The 23399-nt window shown below is 43.4% G+C and overlaps 1 long non-coding RNA gene across 1 annotated transcript; it reads right to left on the bottom strand.

Annotated features, from left to right (window-relative positions):
- Positions 1-2053: 2053 nt before the first annotated feature.
- On the bottom strand, positions 2054-21887 carry LOC109520305 (uncharacterized). The gene is made up of 2 exons (XR_002169148.1): positions 21631-21887; positions 2054-2119 (listed from the first exon to the last, which is right to left on the bottom strand). It is a non-coding gene; the product is annotated as an uncharacterized LOC109520305 (long non-coding RNA).
- Positions 21888-23399: the final 1512 nt, after the last annotated feature.

Here is a 23399-nt window from a genome sequence, read left to right as displayed (position 1 = left end):
GAGATAATGCGGGAAAGTCCCTTCAGATCGTGGCGGCGGCTCTGACTGGCGCTCTACTTTCAACTAATTGCGGCGTGTGTCTGACACTGCCGTGGCATCTGTAAAGCCGGCGTTTGCGGCGGAGTTCAAAGAAACACCTCGCGGCACATTCTCACTTCCTTTTTTCTTGCAACATTCCCAGTACAGTTTCAACTGTAAAGTTGCCGGTTTTTTTTAATACTACTTTCGCACACATGTATAACTTTTTGTAAAGCTACAGCTCGATTCACGGCAAAGTGTGACTTTTAACTCATAACGTCCGTCCGTCCATCCATTTTCTGATTCGCTTATCCTCACAAGGGTTGCGGGGGGGTGCCAGAGCCTATCCCAGCTGTCTTCGAGCAGTTTTCGGGGGACACCCTAAACTGGTTGCCAGCCAATCGCAGGGCACACAAAGACGAACAATCATCCGCGTTCACATTCACACCTCGGGACAATTTCGATTGTTCCATTAACCTGCCACGCATGTTTTTGGAATGTGGGAGGAAACGGGAGCACCCAGAGATAACCCACGCAGGCACGGGGAGAACATGCAAACTCCACACAAGAAGGCCGGAGCCGGAATCGAACCCTGCAGTGTGAGGCCGATGCACTAACCAGTCAACCACCGGGCTGCCCTTGTCAACAAATATTGTAAAAAAAAAATTAAAGAAATCTAGCAAACAGCGGTATTAAAATATATCCAAATTCAATGACATTCCATCCAGCTGAACGATATGGAAATGATGAATTGTGTTTTAATCACTTCTTAAGAGCCAAGGAAGCTCAAAAATGAACACTTCTCATCACTTTTTCTTTTTTTTTTGGGGCGGGGGCGGGGGGTTAGGCACTCCGGATGCACTTGTTAAGTGGAATGTCCTAAAAACTGTTGATGGAAAAAAAAAATTTGGTGTGCCATTCCATATGACATTTTACATAAATCAAGAGACAATATTTTCATTTATCTTCCTCTGTTAGCTAGGCCATTTTTTTTTCATGCATCTTGATTACACTATCACGGAGTGAACAAGTGAGGACTAATCACGCTGCTCTCTTCTATGTAATTTGGAGGGTTTTTTTTTTTGTTTTTTTTTTTAAAGATTTCTTTACGGAGCACTTGACCAAATAACATGACGATACTCTAAATGTGAGTCAAACAAGATCATGCATCAACAAGAATGGAACAAAAGCCAAAACAATAGAATCAATCTGATCAGACCAAGACAGTCAATTATCTCATTTAAATAAAAAAAAAAAAAAAAGACTTAATTCATGTAAATTCCCAACTTTTTTTCTTGTAATATGTATCCTTGTCCATTTTTGCAACCAAACGTGAATTTTGAGACTAAAGCTACACCTTTATTCTTTGTTAAATTTTGACTTTTTCCTTAAACGATGTTATTCATCTCATAAAATTGAGACAGGCTCCTCATGTCAGGGATACTTTATTTTCCCTTGTAACTCAAAAACCTTTTTTTCCCCGAAAGCGACGTCTTCATTTTTCGCCAAAGTGTGCCGTTCTTGTCGGTAAATTGCGACACACCGACGGCTTTCTCACTCAAACCAGGGTGACAAAATAAAAAATAAAAATAAAAAAAACGAACGCAGATTGCGCCTAATGTCATTACTCCTGCGTCAGCAACATTTACCCCCCCCCCGCTTTTTTTTTTTTTTTTTTTGGATGCAAATGAATTCACGTGTACTAATATGGGATTACCCTGGAATGCGTCTGTAGCCGAGCGTGGGTTGCCCCCTCCATAGCCGTAGCCCCCCGCGCTGTCGTGAAAACACAATACGAGCCCCTGCCGACTTATCAAAAGAGCTGATATGGCACTTTCGCCCCCGGTGCCAGTTTTTATGCCTTGTTCTTGTTGAATACGGTGTCATAAAAAAACAGGCATAAAACCACAATGGAGGGCTGGGGGAGCAATGTAAACAATGTATGCGGCTAAAATATGCACGGCCGTTGGGAAGGGAATGCAAAATAGGGCAAAGCTTGTGCGGGCGTACCTAACGAAGTGAATGCTGTCCTTACCTTGGCACGAGCTCGGCACGTCACTTGCCCATCGCCACCTTCCGCATCATAAAGCCATCATCCGTACTAAAAAGCACACAAAAAACTTATGCATTAGGTATATTTTATTGCATGTTGAACTCATATTATTTCAATTAGATTTACTCTATATTTATTTCATCTCAAGGCTCAAACTAACTTTTTCTTTGAGGAGCAGTTTTGCTCATCAATGACCTCATTGGCGTTGCAATATCCGAATTTTGAAGAGCAATTTTATTCCTGTTAATCCCCAGGAGCTGAAGAAAAGGTTTTATTAAACAATATAAATAACATAACACAACAGGGGAGTTGAATGCAGGGCTGCAGGTAAGAAATATTTTAGTATTTGGGGATTGAATAATCCCATATTCAGATAAAGAATACTTTTGTTTGCTGAAAGGGCTATTATGAATACAAAAGAGAAAATAAGACATTTGCCTTAATAACCAACCACCAAAAGAAACTCACTCCAGAACAATTTGTCTGAATTTCCATATATTTTTTTTTTAATCCGTCAAGAATATTACCGTGGGTGAGTTATTATTATGCAATTGGAGAAATGTCTGTGTGCATACTTTTCACAATGGTTAATCACTTACGGTTTTATTATTTGTTATGATTTATTTTTTTCATGATAAATATCATCAAGTGAAGAGTGACATGAATGACCATTTTCATCACCAAAATAAGAGAACAAAAGCGTTTGAAAATGTAAGCTATATTTGATCTTAATCAATGTTTTATCAATTACAGTGAACATTGAGATATTTTTCACTTATTCACTTATACTAATCCTCAAGAAGGGTTTTAAAGACTTTCATTTTCTCAAATTCACACTTTTTAAAAGAGATGACAAACAATAATTGTCAAAATATTTCGTGGAAAATATTAGAAAGCTCACTTGGAATGAGCCGATCAAAGTGTGATCGCTTCCGGCTCGTGTATGACAACGGCGGCAGCTCAGACCTGCCGGTACTCATGTGGATTGCATACACATTGACAAAATGTACATCACGGTCAGATGCTTCACTTGCGCAGAGACATTCTCACTCACCATCCTCACACTTTTCCCCAATCGGTGATAAGGGAATTGGCGAGGTGACAAGTGCACAGCATGACACTAAAAAAAAACGCCTTATGTGCAATTGGCGCATTGTCAAACACATCGTATTGATCTCACAACTATTTTTTGCTCGTTTTCATCTGGACTGAGCAATCAGACCATGTTTTTTAAAATAATCGTAACAAATTGGACGTCACGAGTTAGCGTATACTCTACTTGTCACCATGGTAATAAACAAGCCACAAATTCGACGGTAGCCATAATTGAGACCTGCGCAAGGATATTGTGACGTTCGTAAGGTATATTTAAAATTAATATCACTGGAAAGAGGCCATAAAGGACCAAAGACAAGGTAAAATGAACATCAATTAATTATGCTGACATTATATTATGAGGCGCCGCTTGTCAGCGTTACCAGCTAGCAGCTAGCCATGAAGCAAGTGCCCCACATAGCCTAGCAAGAGCCGTCAGGCTACATTTCACAGGTAGTTTAAGAGGCAAAAGTTTTCTCACAACTATTTTTGTTCATTTTCATCCTGACTGAGCAATTTGACCATGTTTTTTTTTTTTTTAATAATCGGAACAAATCGGACTTCATGAGTCAGTGCAGTGGTTGTTAACCTTATTAGAGGTACCGAACCCAACACATTCACCGAACCGTTCTTGAGTGAAAAATTAAAATATGATTTTTTTTCAAATTCAATACATTAAAAAAAAAACACATTCACTAAAAACAGAAAAAAAGTAAATGAAATTGCATGGCCTAAGTATAGTTTTTTATTTAAAAATTGTATGACGCACTATCACGACAGTCACACGGTGACTACTGAACGAACTAAATTTCCCACAGCACTGATTGGACAAGCAACGTAATGTGATCATCTGCAGCCAGTGATGGCCAAGCGGGCGTGTCATAACTAACTGAGATGTTGAGCCGGGTGTGTCTTAACCTCCATGGTTGAGGTTCCGTCGAACCCCTGAGACCGATTCACCGAACCCTTAGGGTTCGATCGAACCCAGGTTAAGAACCACTGTGTTAGCGTCGACTCAACTTGTCACCATGGTAATACTGAAAACAAGGCACAAATTCGACTGTAGCCATAATTGAGACCAAGACCTGCGCAACGATAACGTGAGTATATTCAATTCAAGACTTCATATTTCCACATTAATTACGCTGACATTGTATTATAAGGCGCCTGTTGCCAGTTCATATGCATATATTGGAAATAGATTTTCGAATAAATAACTGTTTGTTTTACAGTTATTCATTGCAGTTTGGAGTTTGTAGAATGTTTTGGCAAAGCCTGATGTGGTGGGTCAGAGGTTAAACAAATCCCAAAGTCTTCATGATACATCTTGGCAAGGAAATGGTGTGACTGTTGCTATTCCAAATAAAGTCACGACAAAGGAGGTTTCCTCTACTTTTTTGGGGGGGAGGCGGTTCTCCTCTTTCTCAGCAATTATGAAGTGGCGCCTTCATAGATCTGTCACCGTTCCCAAAGCAATGACAGAGCCGCCATACGCGCCGCGGTGTAAATCCAGGTCACATCGGCTTTTTAATAGCAGATTTATTGAGGCTCAACGGGGGTTCAGCGATGGGACTGAGCGACAAAGAGCCTGTTTTAAAGTGCATTAGCGCCATGCAGTAAATATCCCGTACGGCATATTAGCATTTTAATGGCGGCCATCCACACTCACCTTTCAGAGGCCGTGTTGTTTTCCTTCACTTTGTTTGCATCAGTGTCAGAGCTGTCCCGCCATAGTCATGTTTGGTTTGTATTACTCGCTGGATGTCTGAACAAGAGCTCATGTGGCCTCTGTAAAGCTGACATTTTGGTGTAAAAAAAGAAAAAGGGCAATCTCTTCAAGCAGGCATGTAATTTCTCACCAAAGGCTTTTTGGGTCATGTTTGGTTTCATTAAAATATGTCGAAATTAAGAGCTGAGAGCTGAAGTTTACCGCAACGATTTGATTTTCATTCAAAAGTGCAAACGTCGGGTGCGTTTCTCCGCAAATGGCTTTGTGAGTCATATTTGCTTATCGACATGTATGTATTAATATATGTCAAGAACAGATGAGGCATCTGTAAAGCCGAACTTCTTGGTGGCATTTTGGAAAAGAAAAAAAAAATCCGCAAGTGGGCAAAAAAGTTCCCGACAAAGGGCTTTTTGAATCCTATTTGTTTTATTGGATTTACATTTGTAAAAAAGCTGGGTTGAAAGGCTGTTCTTTTTTTTTTTTTTTTTTAAGCCTTTCACGGACAGCAGTCACTACAGTGGACAGCTTCTCATGTTGTCAGGTTACAGGGTGCTTGAAAGGGTGAAAGAGCAGCTTTTTTAATGAATGCATTTCTCATATTAAATCAAGATCCAACATAAACACAGATAATAATTTGAACTCAAGTGTGAAGAATCCTTCCAACAAGTCTGTCTTCAGTGACCCGAATAAACAAAAGGGCATCACGCACAAGAAACAAAGTATGTGTTTTGTTTTTTTTTTCAAGAAAGAAAAAAAATAACAGTGTGGGTGTGTATTTATTCTCCGCAGTGTAGCAGAAAATTTACAAAAGGACCATTCACCCACTCAAATAGTCTAAAAAGCCTTTTCCGCATCAAGGACAAACTATCGAGATGGAAAAAAAAAAAAAGCCGAACTGTTCAGAGAAAGAGTCATCTCGCCTTGAGGCGAAAGGGGCAAATACTCCTTTTTTGAGGAGGAGGGTCCCATCACAAACCTCCCGTCAGGAAACTCAAGAAATGTGAAAACATATGAGAACATATGAGAACGCGCCATGTGGCCGATTCCAGTGGAGAGCCTGCGGTGCGTCTCTCTATAAAAGCATTTACTGAGCCATAAGCACTGCGGGCTCGCCGAAAGCTCATCAAAGTGTGGCTTATTTTATCAGCCGAGTGGAAAATGTGCTGAGAGTGGGGCGGCGGTGGCGGAAGCCGAACGCAGAGAGAAGTGGGGGGGGCTGCTCTGACTGGCGCTCTCCTTTTAACTAATTGCGGCGTGTGTCTGACACTGCCGTGGCATCTGTAAAGCCGGCGTTTGCGGCGGAGTTCAAAGAAACACCTCGCGGCACATTCTCACTTCCTTTTTTCTTGCAACATTCCCAGTACAGTTTCAACTGTAAAGTTGCCGGTTTTTTTTAATACTACTTTCGCACACATGTATAACTTTTTGTAAAGCTACAGCTCGATTCACGCGGCACATTCTCACTTCCTTTTTTCTTGCAACATTTCCAGTACAGTTTCAACTGTAAAGTTGCCGTTTTTTTTTCATACTACTTTCGCACACATGTATAACTTTGTTTTTGTAAAGCTCCAGCTCGATTCATGGCAAAGTGTGACTTTTAACTCATAACGTCCGTCCGTCCATCCATTTTCTGATTCGCTTATCCTCACAAGGGTTGCGGGGGGGTGCCAGAGCCTATCCCAGCTGTCTTCGAGCAGTTTTCGGGGGACACCGCCAATCGCAGGGCACTCAAAGACGAACAACCATCCGCGTTCACATTCACACCTGGGGACAATTTCGATTGTTCCATTAACCGGCCACGCATGTTTTTGGAATGTGGGAGGAAACCGGAGTACCCAGAGAAAACCCACGCAGACAGGGGGGAGAACATGCAAACTCCACACAAGAAGGCTGGAGCCGGAATCGAACCCTGGACCTCTGCAGCGGTATTAAAATATATCCAAATTCAATGACATTCCATCCAGCTGAATGATATGGAAATGATGAATTGTGTTTGAATAACTTTTTAAGAGCTAAGGAGGCTCTAAAATGAACACTTTTCATCATTTTTTCTTTTTTTTTTGGGGGGGGGGGTGGTGTAGGCACTGTCAAGTGTCGGATGCACTTGTTAAGTGGAATGTCCTAAAAACTGTTGCTGAAAAAAAAAAAATCGGTCTGCCATACCATATGACATTTTACATAAAACATCAAGAGACAATATTTTCATTTATCTTCTACTGTTAGCCAGGCCATTTTTTTTCCATGCATCTTGATTACACTATCACGGAGTGAGCAGGTGAGGACTAATCACGCTGCTCTCTTCTATGCAATTTGGAGGGTTTTTTTTTTTTTTTTTTTTTTTTAAAGATTTCTTTACGGAGCACTTGACCAAATAACACGACGATACTCTCAACGTGAGTCAAACAAGATCATGCATCAACAAGGATGGAACAAAAGCCGAAACGATAGAATCAATCTGATCAGACCAAGACAGTCAATTATGTCATTAAAAAAAAAAAAAAAAATTTTAAAGACTTAATTTGTGTAGATTCCCAACTTTGTTTCTTGTAATATGTATCCTTGTCCATTTTTGCAACCAAACGTGAATTTTGTTAAATTTTGACTTTTTTCCTTAAACGATGTTATTCATCTCATAAAATTGAGACGGGCTCCTCATGTCAGGGATACTTTATTTTCCCTTGGAACTCAAAAAACTTTTTTTCCCTGAAAGCGACGTCTTCATTTTTCGCCAAAGTGTGCCGTTCTTGTCGGTAAATTGCGACACACCGACGGCTTTCTCACTCAAACCAGGGTGACAAAATAAAAAATAAAAATAAAAAAAACGAACGCAGAAGCCGCTTATCGCAGCAGCAAAATATTAGTCTGCGTCGGCGGTCAAGGTCGTCGAGACGGGGGAGGACGCACTCCACATGAGTGCTCCGAGACGAGGATTAGTCTCGTCGGGCTGGTGAGTCATGTAAGTGCTCTCCACACGTGCAATTGAACACACAAACACACGCACGCACACGCACACACACACTCACAAACACGCACAAAACTGATTAAGAGCAAATAAAGTCTGGAAGGAAAGACTTTTAAGACGAAGCCAGTGAAATGCCAGAACGGAGAGCCAGGCAGCGATAGACTTGTTATCACTTAAGCACACAATGAAATACTCCCGCAATTGAGTCATAACAGGACGACAGCAAAGTCGTCATCTAATGGGAAACAAAGTCGCAATTTTGACAAGGAAAGTCCGAGCTTTACAAGGATACGGTTGTAATACGACATGAAAAATGTGGCAATGCAAGCCAAAATAAAGCGGATATTTGGTCATGTATACGGCGAAAACATTGCAGGAAATTCTTTCACAACTTTGGGATCTTATTTACAGCCATGACTTCATTTCTGTAAAATGTATTCTTTTAAAAGTATGACTTCATTCTGAATAACCACAAGTTAAATTTATTTCAAAATAAAACATGACTTCATGGGTGTGGAATCACAACCAAGTTCTTGTCAAAGTATGACTTATTTTTGAAGTCATAACTTTATTTCGGTAAAAGGTATGATTGTCATATTGCTCTGTTTTTGTTTTTTTTTTTTTAAATTTACAACACCACAATTTCATTCTTGTCAAGCCGCGACTTGCGTGGTGTAAACATTACGACTTCAGTCTCGTGAAGCCGCACCTTCATTCCCGAAAAAGCCACAGCTCCATTCTTGAAAACGTGTGACTTCATTCTTGTCAAGCTACGACTTCAGTCTTGGAAAAAGCACAAATGACTCCATCCATCCATCCATGCATTTTCTAATCCGCTTAACCTCACGAGGGTGGCGGGCGTGCTCGAGCCCATCCCAGCTGTCTTCCGGCAGTAGGCGAGGTACACCCCCGAAGGAGCCCATCGCAGACAACTTTGACCTTATAAAAATAATATCTGTTCTCATAACGTTGCAAGTAACATTTTAAAAATTGCTCCGAGTTCATTCTGCTAAAGTCATAACTTAATTCTGGTAAAACGATGGCTTTCATTGAGACTGAAGACTTTGGTTTGGAAAAACAATCCAACACAAAATCCGCATTTTCTTTGACACAGTGAAAGGTTGACATAGGCCCACACATGATTCAATCCCCCGCCCCCCTCCCCCCTCTCCGCCAACGCCTCTCCCCGACCCCGTTCCTCCTCAACAGGGGTCCTGTGATATCTCGGTTGTCTCCTTCTGTGCCTGAATAGCCGTATTGTGCTTTTGCCAATTCCGAATTCGCAAACCTTTCTGGCCCTCCGCACACACCTGTCAAACCATGTCCTTGGCGCCTCGGACCCCCTCCCCTTCCCTCCCCTCCGCCAAACGCAACCCACACGGCGACACACATGCTTATTGAACCCATGCGCTCCAGCATGCGCGCACCCAGATCGACTCAAATAAACACACGTACGTGCAAGCTTTATTGGAAACACACGCCGATGGGACTCTCCCCGTCATCGTGTTGCATGCAGTTTGCCTCCGAAATTGCCGGGGGTCAAGTTGCATTTTTGTCAGGATGGGGGGTGTGCGGGGAGGTCGGGGAGGGGTTTGGGGGGTACACACGGTGGGAGCGGCATGCACAAGCTCGCAAGCGGAAGACACAATTCAGAAATAAATGACTCGTGAGTTGAGCCAGACCTTAAATCATTTGCAGATTCTCAACCTTCTGGAGCGCTCTTGTTGGGCCCTTTGCGAGTCTCCTGCTCAAGGAAAACAAATGCCTCCCTCAAAAAGACACCACAGGGTTATGTGTAAAGAAAATCTCCATTCATAGGGTCACAGTGATAGGAAGACGACTTCATTCCCCTAAGTCAATTCAATCAAGTGAAGCCACTAGAAGATCCAAGTGCAGGGAAACAAAGTAGGAATATAAGGAAAATGTCCTCATTTGATTAGAATGAAGTCATTATTCTACAACTTAAAAAAAAATAAAAAAAAAACTGAACCCTCAAGTAATAAAGCAAATGGCCAAACTCAGCCCCAACCCCAAACCAAACACTAATTGTAAAACCTAAAAAAACAAAAATCTGTTTTCATATGTCGGGTGCACCGCATTATAAGGCGCATAGAATAGAAGCTACAATAGTGGCTGCGGTTGCATTATGCATCCACTAGATGGAGCTACGCTAAAGGGACAACAATCAAATTTTACAATACAAAATGTATTTATTATAGAGCTTTCACAAGTGCTGAAGCTATAACAAAGCGCTTTACAAAACATTTAAAATACTACATCCAAGAAATCTGAATTTTGATCCATATATAAGGCCCATCGGATTATAAGGCAAACTGTCGGCTTTTGAGAAAATTAAATGCTTTTAGGTGTGCCTTATAGTGTGGAAAATACGGTACTTAGGACAAATAACTGCCTTGCACAGTTCGATGAAGTGGATGAAGCGTGGAGGAATGACTTCCCGAGAGTGACTTTAAACACAGGAATAATGCCACCGTGAAGAAAGCAGAGCCTTCCTTTCAAACATAAATCTCGCGGGCAGAGAACATCTCTGTTGAATTGAAATAAGCAATTGTGTCAAGACCCAAATTAATTATACATGCATTGTGGATGGTCGTACTTAATGATGTTGCTGGTTAACACTCTCACCTTTAAACCACTTTACTCGCTTGCAGGCCTCTATGTCCATTTCCACATGTAGTGCATCAGAGATAACCTTCACCTACATATGCTGTCTGCCTTATACTACACACGAGAGTACAACGCCGATGAAACCTCCGAGCCCCAAGGCTATCTGTCCACTAAATCATAGTTGTAGATTCATATTAAACACGCAGCCCTGAGGAGACGTCGGAGCCGAGCCGTGGCTCGGAATGAGAGGCATCGCCGTACCGCGGGAAATCTGCGCCGCATTGCTGCATGCAAAGGCACCGTTTTGACAGCATCTGCTTTCAAGTAACCGGGCGAATGATGTTTTGTTTAAATAAAACACGAGGCCAAACAGCAGCCCTGTTTGGCTCATCAAATTCTGGAGAGCAACAACATGGAAGGCAGCAGAATTCACCATCGTCTGGACTGTCAATCAATCCACTCGTGCTTTTGTCAAGGAAAAATCTTCAAAGACACGCCAAGTCCAACACTGCTCAAAAGAAGGACCAGAAGTGACGGACAAGCAGCTAGGAGTTAAGTGCCGGACCCTAGTAAAGTCAACCAACACGACTCGGGCTGTCTTTTCCCCCCGATTGTTGTGGTTCCGAGTACAGCCATTGGTGTTGCAGTGGTTTACATAGCTGACTCGTTCTTGAACTCACCACCTTACAAGCCTTATTCATTCTGAAACATTGATCATTAACGACTGACCAGCTGGCACCCTGGAATCTCCGAGAACACCGTTTTATCAAATCCTAACCCAATTTTGACTCTAACAACTCTAAACCTACCCAGAAACTCTAATGCTAACCCGAACCCAAAACCTATCCAAACCTTAACCACAAACCCCAAACACAGAACTATAAATCATAACCTCATACCAATCCTGAAATTAAACATGACACTAAACTCCGGTGTTAAACTAAACGTAACCCCCCCCCCCCCGCCAAAAAAACAAAAAGAATATTGGTAGCGTGACTTGAATGTAGCATTAGCCTAGCTTGACCCAAATCCAGGAATGCATACAAACATAGACTATCAATCGTAACCCCATACCAATCCTTAAAATAACCATGACAGTAAACTCCGGTGTTAAACTAAATGTAACTCCCCAAAAAAATAAAAAAATAAAAAAAGAACACTGTAAGCCTGACTCAATGTAGCATTAGCCTAGCTTGACCCAAATGCAGGAATATTTTTTGAAACAGTGAAACCGATTATGGTTTAGTATGTTGCTTTTCTTTGGTCATCTTGGCATCAGGACACCTGAGTCAATATTCACCAGAATCAGGTAAAATAATTCATGCCAACCTGGTCTCTCTAACCTGGTCGGAAATGAGGTTTCAGACTGAGTTCTACAGGGTCATGAGATGAGTTGGGCATATTTTACATGCCATTAAAGTTGTATGCGAAAACAAACTGTCGCTGCGCGTGAACAGACGCAGCGAGACAGATGGCCACCGGAGTGGGGTTTCTTCTGCGCGACGAATCGGCGCATCTGCTGGTGTGACTGCGCGGGGCTGACGGTCAGGGGAAGTTCTCAAGAAAACAGGCGGTCGTGTCATTGGAAAACAAACAAACAAAAGCCACGCCGGCGGGCGTCTGTTCCCCGAGCGACAGATCAAGCCAAAGATCCTGCAGCCAATCAAGGGAGTGAGGAGACATCATGGAGAAAAAAAAAAAACAGGCCGTTGTGCACCTATGGGGGGCATGGCCCAAAAGCCTTTTTTGCAACTTTTCGGCATAACCGAGAAACCTGATCTGAAACATAAACACTTAAACTAAGCCCTTGTTGTTATTGAATGAGAAAAACTGGGTGAGGGTGGAGGCGTGACACTAACCCTAATGACTACCTCGCCAATAATCGCTTTGCTATGGGTCGACAAAACTCACGCGGTGAAGAAAATTAAAGCTAACCTTCACCACTAGCCCTGAGTCTAAACATAACCCGACCCCATGGTGGCATGTCCCAGAAGTCTTGTCATCGCCGTTACAGGAGCTAACCCCAAAGATGTCCGAAACAAATCGAAAGAGACACCAAAATAGTTTCAAGGCCAAGTGTTTGTGTAGCCTCTGTTCAGATCTGCCCCGATTCCTTTTCATGTCAATGGCATTTCCTAATTGGATGTGAGGGAGGTTTGACGCACATGCTGCCCCCCTGTGAGGGGGGCGGGGAGGGGGTTGGGGATGGGTGGGTAAAGGCAGAGCGCCGAGCCCTCCTCCCTTCTTTGCCTGCAGTGCAGCGATAGAGAGGGTTACAATAGTCTCTCGCTGCCTGCCTGCCTGCCTGCCTGCAGTGTATCCACAGACGCGAAAGGGGCAAAATCAATGCGCAGAAATCGTTTCATTCCCGCTCAATTTCATTCCGGTATAATTAAAAGTGTCTTCCGAAGCAGATCTCTCTAGGCATCGTCAGGACAGCATTGATGCAGATGTTCCAACCCTGAACAGTGGCTTGGATAGATACAAAGTGTGCACTTGTAAACTCAGAAATGACCAAAAAAAAATGGCATCCATCAAAAGAAACAACAAACAAGCTGGTTAGCATCTTACACAACGTTCGGCGACGCTAACGCAGAGCGAGAGGCATAAATTAGCAAATTACCTGCGCGTCACGGCTGGATCCAAGCTGCAGGACCAATTATTTCAGCTCGGCGGCAATTGCGGATAGAGGGCTCTCCAGCTGTGTTCCGACACAAAGCTGGCTCGACGCGCCGGCCCCAAAACTTCAACAAGATTACAGGAGCCTGGCCTTTGGCGGCGCTCATTAGCGACACCTCGGCTAAATGGACCGCTGGTGCCGAGTTGCCAGAAGTGGCGCCTTGGAGACAATTCAGGAAACGCCTGAATAGATAAGGAATAGAAAGGGACAAAGAAATCCTTGTTGTCTTTGCCAATCAATGGTGGGGCTGTTCATTAGGAAGGCCTGTTCTGCGCTGGGAATTCAAAGAAAATGCAACAATGGAGGTTGCAGATAACTTGAGCATGTGGAACTACACTAACCTTATTAATCATTACGGGCAGGAATTCCATAAAGAGTTGACCTATATTGACCAACTCATCGTTGTTTGGCCCGCATGGCAGTCAATGCGAGTTGCCGATGCCTGTTTACTCGCCGCCGGGCTGACTTTTAACAACATTTATTATGTATGAGAGGGTAAAAGGGGTCCATGAGAAGATTATAAAAGCTTAACATTTTGATGAGATTAATCCCCCTCCTATCAATCGTCGCTTCGCATACAATAGTGAGCTAATTACGGCGCAGCAGTCGGCGAGCAAATAACATTTATATCATGGCTTCGGAGAATCATAAAAGAAATATATTTATATTACGGGTTTGTATAGAGCAGGGAAGAGGTCCGAGGGGGCGCACCCTGAAGATGGAAAACGGGGGATGGACGGATGCGGAAGGGCATAGCTCACACAGCCCATGCTGTCGTATTTGTGCTGTAGCAAGCATTCTAACCTCCATTGCTTTGAAATAGCAAGACAATGCGAGATCGGAGGCTAAGGAAGACGAAGATAACCCTAAGCTAACCCCAACCGCGGACCCTAAACACAACTAACCCGAACCATTAATCGTGCTCCTAAACATAAACATACAGTAACCCGAACTCCCGTAGTATCGAATGAAACAATATGATGAAGGTGGAGGCTGAAGGACCTGGCCCGAACCCAACACTAACCACCAACCTGAAACCCATTAACGCTAACCACTTAATCTAACACTCATCGTTACTCAAAGCCAACAGAAAGATGAAGGGTGGGAGGTGGTGGGGAGCGGGGGGGAGTTGTTAGTCCATATTAGATAGCCAGTATCCCGACAGCATCGCTCCAAAGTTCAAATCCAGTCAGAATACCAATTGGGATGCCGAAAATTGAATCTTACTGAAACACTTCAGGATTTGTTCATCATCAAGACCAGAGATTGAAACAACCTGCAATCATCGGGATGTCGTTGTGAATTCTAGCAAAGTTCGAGGTAAATTTTCCACTAACCGGGGCTTTGAAAAACATCCAAAAAAAAAGGTGCATCTGAAAAAAAAAAAATTAATTGATGTCCCCTGTGAAGGAAGAGCCTGCGGCGGGGCTCTTTCACTACCTGCACGCCAGAGTCGTCGTGTGCGCTGCTTATTATTTGGCTGAATGAGCTGCAGTGTTACTTGCGGGGCGGCGTTTTGACATCATGACTGATTCCAGTCTTGCGGCGACCAGCTTCAGGAATTCCACAGTTGCCAGTCATTATTGACGACTGACAATTGCCCGAATGGTTCTGCTCGTTGAGTATAACCGCTGTTAGGACTGACCATGCACTGAATCGTAGATATTCATGATGGGAATTCAATTTGGTTTGTCACTTTAGGGCCTCCGTAGGTTCCCTGGTGTCTGGTATTGCGAAGTGGGTGTAAACAAATCATAAAAATTTACTATTTGGACCTCAGAAACGTCATGGCTCGCTGTAATTTTTAAATGGGCAGAGAAGGGGACACGGAGGTATGATTTTTTTTCAGCTTTTTTTCCTCGGTTGGTGCTCCGTGTGAAACGTGGTGACACTGACATTTCCTTGGCAGCCCGGAAAGCGAATACACTGGAGAACTTGGGCTTTAAAAAGGAATGAGAAAAGTCATGATATTGTTGTAGAAAAATTGTCTGCCATTGAACTGGAAAATGTTACTTGGCAAGATTTGTTCAGACAAGTATAGCTACATAGCACAGCAAGCTAACGCTTCTCTCGCCATCTTTGATGTGGAAATGCCTGACAAGAACAACGCTTGTTTTGTGTGAAAGGTACATGCCCTATTTGTCGTCATGTCCCCATTTTGCAGAAACTTATTCACTTTAAATTCACAAAATTGCACATTTTGTGTTCTACAGGGAAGACAATTGAGAGAAAAAAAAGTCGGAAAAACGTTATCGTCCACGGGAAGGGAGGTGATGCACGGACTTGGACCGCCTTTAGCCGAAACTCGTCGACGGAGTGGGGTGGGGGCGGGCTGCATGCGGTGGCTTAACCTTGGATGCTAATGTGCTTAGCAAATACACCAAGCAGATATAAGGCACATTAAATGTGGTAAACAGGCACGAATCGCATTATGCGATTGGTCAATATAGCACCAGCTAATGCTAACGTTAGCGCACATCCATCGATTGCAAATCAACACTACACATTATATGGCTGAGCCACTCACCTCTTACGGGCACAAGCTGAGAAGGCACTAAAAAAAAAGGCGCTCCACTCTTTCATTGCCAACCTGCTCATTGCGCCGATCACTCGCGCTCTCCTCCTCTCGCTCAACAAGCACACCCGAAAAAAAAGTTCTCAAGGGAGCTAGCGGATCTTGAGACTGGTCATTTTGGTCCGAAAATGTCGGCGTAAAATTCTCAGCACTGGCTCTAAGATGCCACCAGATGGCGCCAAAATCCCACCTAAATGGAAATTCGTCTAAAAAAAGTAGTTCTTTTTCAGGCTTTTCTTGTAAGATTAGTTAGAAATGGTGTTAAAGTGTTTTGGGATAATAGTTTGTGGTATAGCTACAGATGAAACAAATAATTGGCAATTATTTGGTCCCTCCCGGATTGCTGTACAACTCCTACTACTACTACTACTACTACTACTACTACTACTACTACTACTACTACTACTACTACTCCTACTATTTTCCTTTGTTGACACGTTGTGCCACTGCCATTTTTCACCCCGACGAGCGCCACCCTTCCCCCCACGCTAGGCCGCCCCTCATCAACGAAAGCAGCGACAGGCGGCTGTAAAGCACGCAGAACAATCTCAGGCTACGGCCGGCGTGTGCGAACAAACAAAAGACGTCAGCGCTTTTTAAAACGCCAGCTCCCAGGCAGTCAATTAGTTCCAAGGTGAGGCGAAAATCTGCAGTCCTTTAAGCGGCTTTGCTCCACTGGGGCGGCGCATCACTGCCAACGTCCCCAGTCCGGAGGTGACAAAGGGCTGGCAGGAGATGTTTATTTTTCGCCGAGAGATTCACCAGCTCAGACGGTGGTACGGAACGTGTGACCTGAGCAGCTGGTGTTTGAAATGTGCTTTTTTTTTTTTTTTTCCTACCCCCTTCTCAACGAAACCTCCTGGAAGAACCGCACCTCACCTCACACATTTCGAAATCCAATTTGAGGCTATTGATTAGTAGAATCAATTTGCTCCAAGTCAAAAGTGCCGCAATTCATTCGGAAGCTACAAGTGGAATCAGATTCTGATAAACTCGACGAAGGTGTCCTCCTTTAATGCATTTCAAATGCACCTCGGTTTAATTAAAGCCAGAAGAAAGGGCCGCACATAATACAAGCTCCATTGTGGCGCCATCCACCTGCATGAAAACCTTTTAATTACCCGCCCGCTGAGGCGCTCCTGCATTCAGTAAATCTTCTCAAGTATGAATGGGAGAGCACTCTCTCCATTTAAGGGACATTCAGCGGGATGCGTGATCATTCGGAATGCTTTTAAGGTCAGGAAGAAATTCATCATTTGTCAACATCTTGTGGCAATGTCTGAAAACATGTTTTGGAAAGCGGGCGGCGCGACATTTTGAGTGTGTTTTGACAGAATGTGGCTGTTGAACAGACACGGAGAAAAGGTTTTGCCTTTTGCAATCTCACCAACGCGATCGAGAAAAAAAAAACCAAGAACGCAGCGTTTGTTACGTCCCCAGATTTGACGGTTGCCTTGTGAGCAACCCCGCGCCCGATATTTGCTCATACAGCAGCCCGTCTTCATCTCTCGTTGCCGGGCAATTAGTGGTCAGATCAGGTGGTCCCGATGGTTTGTGGGGTGGCGAGGGGCGTACATCCAAACCACTGTTTCCATTCATTTGTATGCGGCTGCAGGTGCAGCACCTTATTTTGCATTCAAGCCCAAACCTGCCTCCCAAACAGGCCATAAATTAACTTCCCTTAGAGCTCCAGTCGCGGAGAAGCATTGCATCTTTGTTTCAATTCACCTCCTTGGTCGGAGGTTGGCCATACAAAAGAGAAAAGGTCAGCAATATCGTCCGAAAACTTGCGGAAAACGCATGTGGGCAAATAGAGCCGACTTTTATGGGCTCATAAAGAGGTTGATGGAAGGCGGCGTTGTCAGTTTGATCGCTTTTGGATACCTTCTAACCGGATCTACAACGGTTAAATGCTACGCTGACATTTTTTTTTTTTTTTTGGGGGGGGACTCCATAGCCTCCCGTCAATAACGGCAAGAGTGGCCACTTTGATGATGTTTGCGCATGTCCAAATGTCTCCACTGGAGAGACAACTTTGCCTCTCTTTTGGATCCCTTCTAACCGGATCTACAACGGTTAAATGCTACGCTGACATTTTTTTTTTTTTTTTTGGGGGGGGTGCTCCATAGCCTCCCGTCAATAACAGCAAGAGTAGCCACTTTGATGATGTTTGCGCATGTCCAAATGTTCCGACTCCACTGGAGAGACAACTTTGCCAAGTGTCACGGGGTATCTCGCAGATGATTAAAACAGCAGCCCGTGACTTTCGAAATATACACTTTACAAAAGTGCTCAATGACACCAGCAGCCACGCAGCTTCAATTTGAACAATGACTGACTCCAGTCCGAGCGAGTCGCGAGTGTAACAATGGATATTTAATTAGCGGCGCAAGCTGATTTCATGGTCAACCGGCAGTCTCGTTCGACTGCATACTAAATGTTGAGCAAGTCAAGAGGTCCTTCAGTAAGCTCTCATATTTGTCAGACTGTGCAGAAGCAGCGACCGCGCACGCGACACTATTGTCCCCCCCCACTCCCCGCAAAAATGGTTCCGCTCGTTTCTGTCTCGCTTAAGAACTGCAACATCGCTCGACGGCTTCGAACGCAGTCGAGGGAAATCATGTGCCGTGCTGAGAAAAGACTCAGGACACAAATGCAACAATGCAGAAAGGATGTCATGGCATCGGCTCAAAAAAAAACCCAAAACGTTGCCACTATTTGATGCGGTAAAGTTAAACGATCCAATCCAGGATGCTCCTTGGCCAAATTTGGTCAAATTTAGTTCCAACCCTGCACCAACCTTGGTTTTGTTTGGAATTCAGAATGGTTTCTAAGAACGATCCAGGGTTTGTGTTTTTCCTCGAGTTTGGATTTGTAAAGACTTCTTTGTCATTGATAAATGTCATCTTCAATCAAAGATCTCGAAGCAATTCTGCAATGTCACAGCCATAAATAAAAACAATGCAAAAGGCGCGATCACACCAGCAAATTCTGACACACTCCCGCCTTTGAAATCCTGTCCAGCATCTCATTCACTGCTGCCAACAGTCTGATATAAATAGGATGGATTTTTTCAAAGAGATGCCAGATGCCCAAAAAAATATTCTCAGGGTAATTTCAAGGCTACATTTATGACATTTCCAGCTTGGCTTGAGCTAAACAGGCCAACGGGCTTGTTGGGATGTTGCAAAGTCCTTGCAGGAAAGAGGCTTACTGCCGTGGTTGCCATGGTGACCCACTTGTTTGCTGGAATGCCAAGCTCCTTGGAACGCTTTTTAGGGGGCCAAACATACTCGCGGATTTTTTTTTTTTTCGTGTACTCATACTGAACCATAGGTCCTCAAAATGACAAATCTTTGACATGGCACTGGAAAGGGAAGCAAAAACGAATGTATTTTCCGTACTATAAGGCATTTCAGAGTATAAGGCGCATATTCAATGAATTGCCTATTTCAAAACTGTTTTCAGATATAGGGCGCACTGCATTATAAGGCGCATATAGAAGCTACAATAGTGGCTGCGGTTGCATTATGCATCCACTAGATGGAGCTACGCTCAAGTGAATACAATAGAATACAATCCAGCTTTAGTTATATCAAGCTTTCACAACTGCTGCAGCTGTCAGAAAGCGCTTTACAGAACATTTAAATCTCCAAGAAATCAGAATGTTGATTCATATATAAGGCACATCGGATTATAAGGCTCACCGTCAGCTTTGCGAAAATTAAACGCTCTTAGGTGCGCCTGATAGTGCGGAAATAGCTAACGACCACAACTACTACTCTGTCAAACGTGTTGGCCTCGCACCATGATGGACTGTCACCGTTTGTCATCTACCATGACAGCATGCAACTCAGATGCTTCAAATCCAGTACCTTGTCTCAGAATGTCAATGAAGGTCAAAATGGGCCGACCAGGTCACTTTCTGCCAATGCTTTGGAATACAGACAAACCGTTTTGAAAAACAGGTTCCCCCTTGCATCTTGTCCACCGTGCTTACAAATGCTGCTTCAAACCAAAATATCTTTTTGGGCATGGCTTTAAATCTTGACATGCCACAAAATCTGTACCACACATTTGACTTTGAAGGATGTCTGGAAATGACCAAAATTCCCTGAAAATGGATTCTTCTTCCAAGCAAAAACAGCTGGCTTCCTGTGTGGTTTTGCGGATGACTTTTTGAGACTTTTTTGAGGGTCTAGTCATCATAGACAAGCCTACCGAATTTTTTGTCAAACTAGCACGGGAGGAATGATTTGGATTTATGTATTTATTAGATTGTAGAAGGTAGTACAGAGCCAAATTGGCTGCTTTCAACAAAAATGGGAGAGTGGTTGCAGGTTTTACGGTGTATTATTATTGAGACTTTTTGGAGGGTCCAACTCATGACAGTCATGCTTACCATGTTTCATGTGGCTAGATTCGGGGTGTCCAAGCCTGGTCCTCCAGAGGTTGTTTTAGATGTCTTCTCCCTCCTCCAGCACACTTGCTATATAACTGGTTTTGGGGAGTGATTTATTTTGTTGTTATTTCAATTCTAGATGGTGGGACAAATCCAAAATGGAGTCCCTCTATTTATGTTCATGGCTACTTGAGATGTTTTTGTGGGTCGGACTTGTCTAGCCAAATGTCAACTTGCCAAGTCAATCAGGCATTGGGGGATGATTTTTTTTTTTTTCCGAGAAAGTAGGATCCAGCCATATTGACTATTTTTTTGCATTACGTTTTGTTTCAGGGCATGGCTTTTCAAGACTTTTTTTTTGTGGGTCTACTCCTGATAGATGTGCCTAGCAGATTTGGTGTTGCTCAGGAAGCTAACTTTTGTCAATTTTTAATCTCAATGGATTTGGAGTTTTGAGTTTTACGGTAAATCATAAATCTACTCCTGCCACACGCTACGACAACAAGTCAAAACGTTTTGCACATTGCCGTCTCACGGCTGTCTTGTATACGTGGTTCAAATTGAGAAGGACAAAATCTCCAGGACACGTTTGCTTCGGCAATATTGGAAAGCCCTGAACTCTTGTATTGAGCTCTTGAAAAGAAACACAATAAAGCAATTTCAGGAGAGCCTTCGCACCGCAAGCCGTGACCGTCATGTCACCAAGACGCAAAAGCACGTTTTTGCTCCTAGGGCAACACATTAACCTGTATTAGTGCTCCCGAACCGTGTCACCGGGGAGCCGCTGAAGTGTTTGAAGCAAATGTTGGCAAAATTAATACGTGTGTGTCATCTTCACAATAAGGTGCACTTTGACCGCTTTTCAAATGTTGCCCAATTTGCGGGTCGGCGGACCAGCAATGGATTCAGTTGCTCATTTTAACATATGAAGTCGAAGCACATTTCTAATTGTATGGATAAATGAGTTACCATCAATAACTCGCTGTGTTGTGAGGGAGTTAAATTTCCATACGCAGGAGAGGAAAGCACCTTTTGGACTATTATCTGAAAAGACAATGGCAAAGTAAAGCCCATCTTACAAAAGCAGTTCGGTCCACCGTTTCATCGCATTTTGCATCAGTGTCAAGACGGTTTTGACTCAATAAATGCCCCACTGTCGACATTTGATTCCATGATGACACTTCCCTCCTGACACAGATGAGGTCAAAGGTTTTACCTTTTCATTGAGCGCTTTAAAAGCAACTTCATTTAGATTATCAGACGATGCCAGATGGTCCCACTTTCCTCCTGCATGGAATTTTAAAGCCACCGTAGTGATGGGCCACAACAGCCCAAATAACCCCCACCCCTACCCAACACCCCCAAACCATTTGAATAAACGCACACAACGGCAAATTTTCCAATTACAATTGAACGCACCGGCGGCCCACCTGAATGGCTATTAAAAGAAGACGGCAAAGAAGGGCAACGCGTTCCTGTCACACTCACCGTGTCTTCCCGATTGCAAGCAGCGAGCTCCGAAAAGGAATCCAAAACGAGGTCGATATCCAGCTCCAGTGGGGGTGCGTCGCATCCACGCGCCTTACATCCCACGTGCCTCATAAAATAATAATAATTTCAAAAAAAAAAAAGGATATCCAGACTTTTATTTAGATTTATTTATTTTGTCCACAAACCACGCGTCTGACAGGACGAAGCACATTGTGCGCACCGGCTGAGTCGAATCCAGCCAAGGCTGAGAGAAAGAGAGAAAGAGAGAGTGAGAGAGAGAGAGAGGGAGAGAGAGAGAGAGAGAGAGAGAGAGAGAGAGAAAAGGTGAAAGAGTGGAAGTGGGAGGGAAGAAACACACTGTGAATGTGGATTGCCGCTCTCGCCGTATACTCGTGCGCCACCTAGCAGCAAACATGGGATACGCGCCATTCACGGCTTCTCTGCACTGCTCAATTGCACCAGCTGCATTGTTCACACACACATATACATGTACATATACTACTGGATAATACATTGACATCATTCCTGTGATTCAGACCCCACGGGGTCATTCCCACCCCACTTGTGGCACAGGTCTACAAAAAGGAACCGCCCCCCCCCCATCCTAGTAGCGGTTTTAAAAATAATGTTGAGCGATTTATCATATATATATATATATATATAGTTGTCATACAATATTTCCTGAGATACAGTGTTGTTTTTATAAGCATGTCTTTCCAGCACCTTTGTCCATTATCAATTCGACATTAAGAATATAAAGGGGAAAAAATGTTTTGACTGATGGCCAACAACAGCCTACCACAGCCTGCCTGAAAATGATGTTTGGTGTACAGGCCTATGCGGGAATGGATGCTTCAATGTTAGTGTGAAATAGTTTTACAAAGTGAATCTTTAAGTTTTTTTATTGTGTGACGTTGTGCAATGTGGCATCATATGGCTTTAAAAATATGTATGTATTTGTAAATAACGTGAACTGAGGACACTGCTAGATTGGCACAATGTCACACCGTATAACTCAATATAAGCGTGAGGAAAAAATAGCGTACGTCACTTAATGTCACCAAAATGTATGTGGACATTTCTACGTATGCCCACATCAACCTCAAAAAAGGTCACGACAATCACCCCAATATTTTGTAATTTATGTACAAAGTGTTTTCCTGATTAAGAGACATATAGTAAGCTTCAGTAGTGTCTGGAGAAGGAAAAGGCTAAACCCATAAAACCGGGAATATGTAATCTTCTCAGACGGGGTCATGTGCGCATCAGTAGACACACACATTTTGTTGAAGACTTATCACAGTTTTCGGATGTGAGGCAACGTTTCGCGTTCGTACATTATCGGTTTAGTCTGCCCCTGGTACAAGTGAGAATGGACTTATTATATTGGGGTTGGCAACTTTTGGCCATTTGAATCTGTTTCATAAAAGAAACCAAGGGAGCCACAAACCCTGTGGACATCTAAAATGAAGATGAATTTTGTTTTCATTTTTTTCTTTTTTTTAATTTCTGATGCAGACTTCCGTTGAACCACGTTGGCCATTATGTCAGCGCATCCGTGATAGTGATCTAATGCCGTTGCAGGGCTTTTATTACATGTCAGCCTTTTGTGAATATTGACTGATTCGTTGGCGATGAATCAAAAGACCAGGCGGACGACCGTGCCGGCGTCGCCACTTTAATTCAATCATCGGCGTAGACATATTGAGCTCGCAAACCTCGGGGGCACGTCTTTATTGCATCATATGACTTCATGCACTTAACTG

Source organism: Hippocampus comes, unplaced genomic scaffold, assembly GCF_001891065.2.
Source record: "Hippocampus comes isolate QL1 unplaced genomic scaffold, H_comes_QL1_v1.1 scaffold143, whole genome shotgun sequence".
Taxonomy (NCBI): domain Eukaryota; kingdom Metazoa; phylum Chordata; class Actinopteri; order Syngnathiformes; family Syngnathidae; genus Hippocampus; species Hippocampus comes.
The sequence above is the reverse complement of the archived record's forward strand: the minus strand, read 5'-3'. Positions and strand labels throughout refer to the sequence as shown.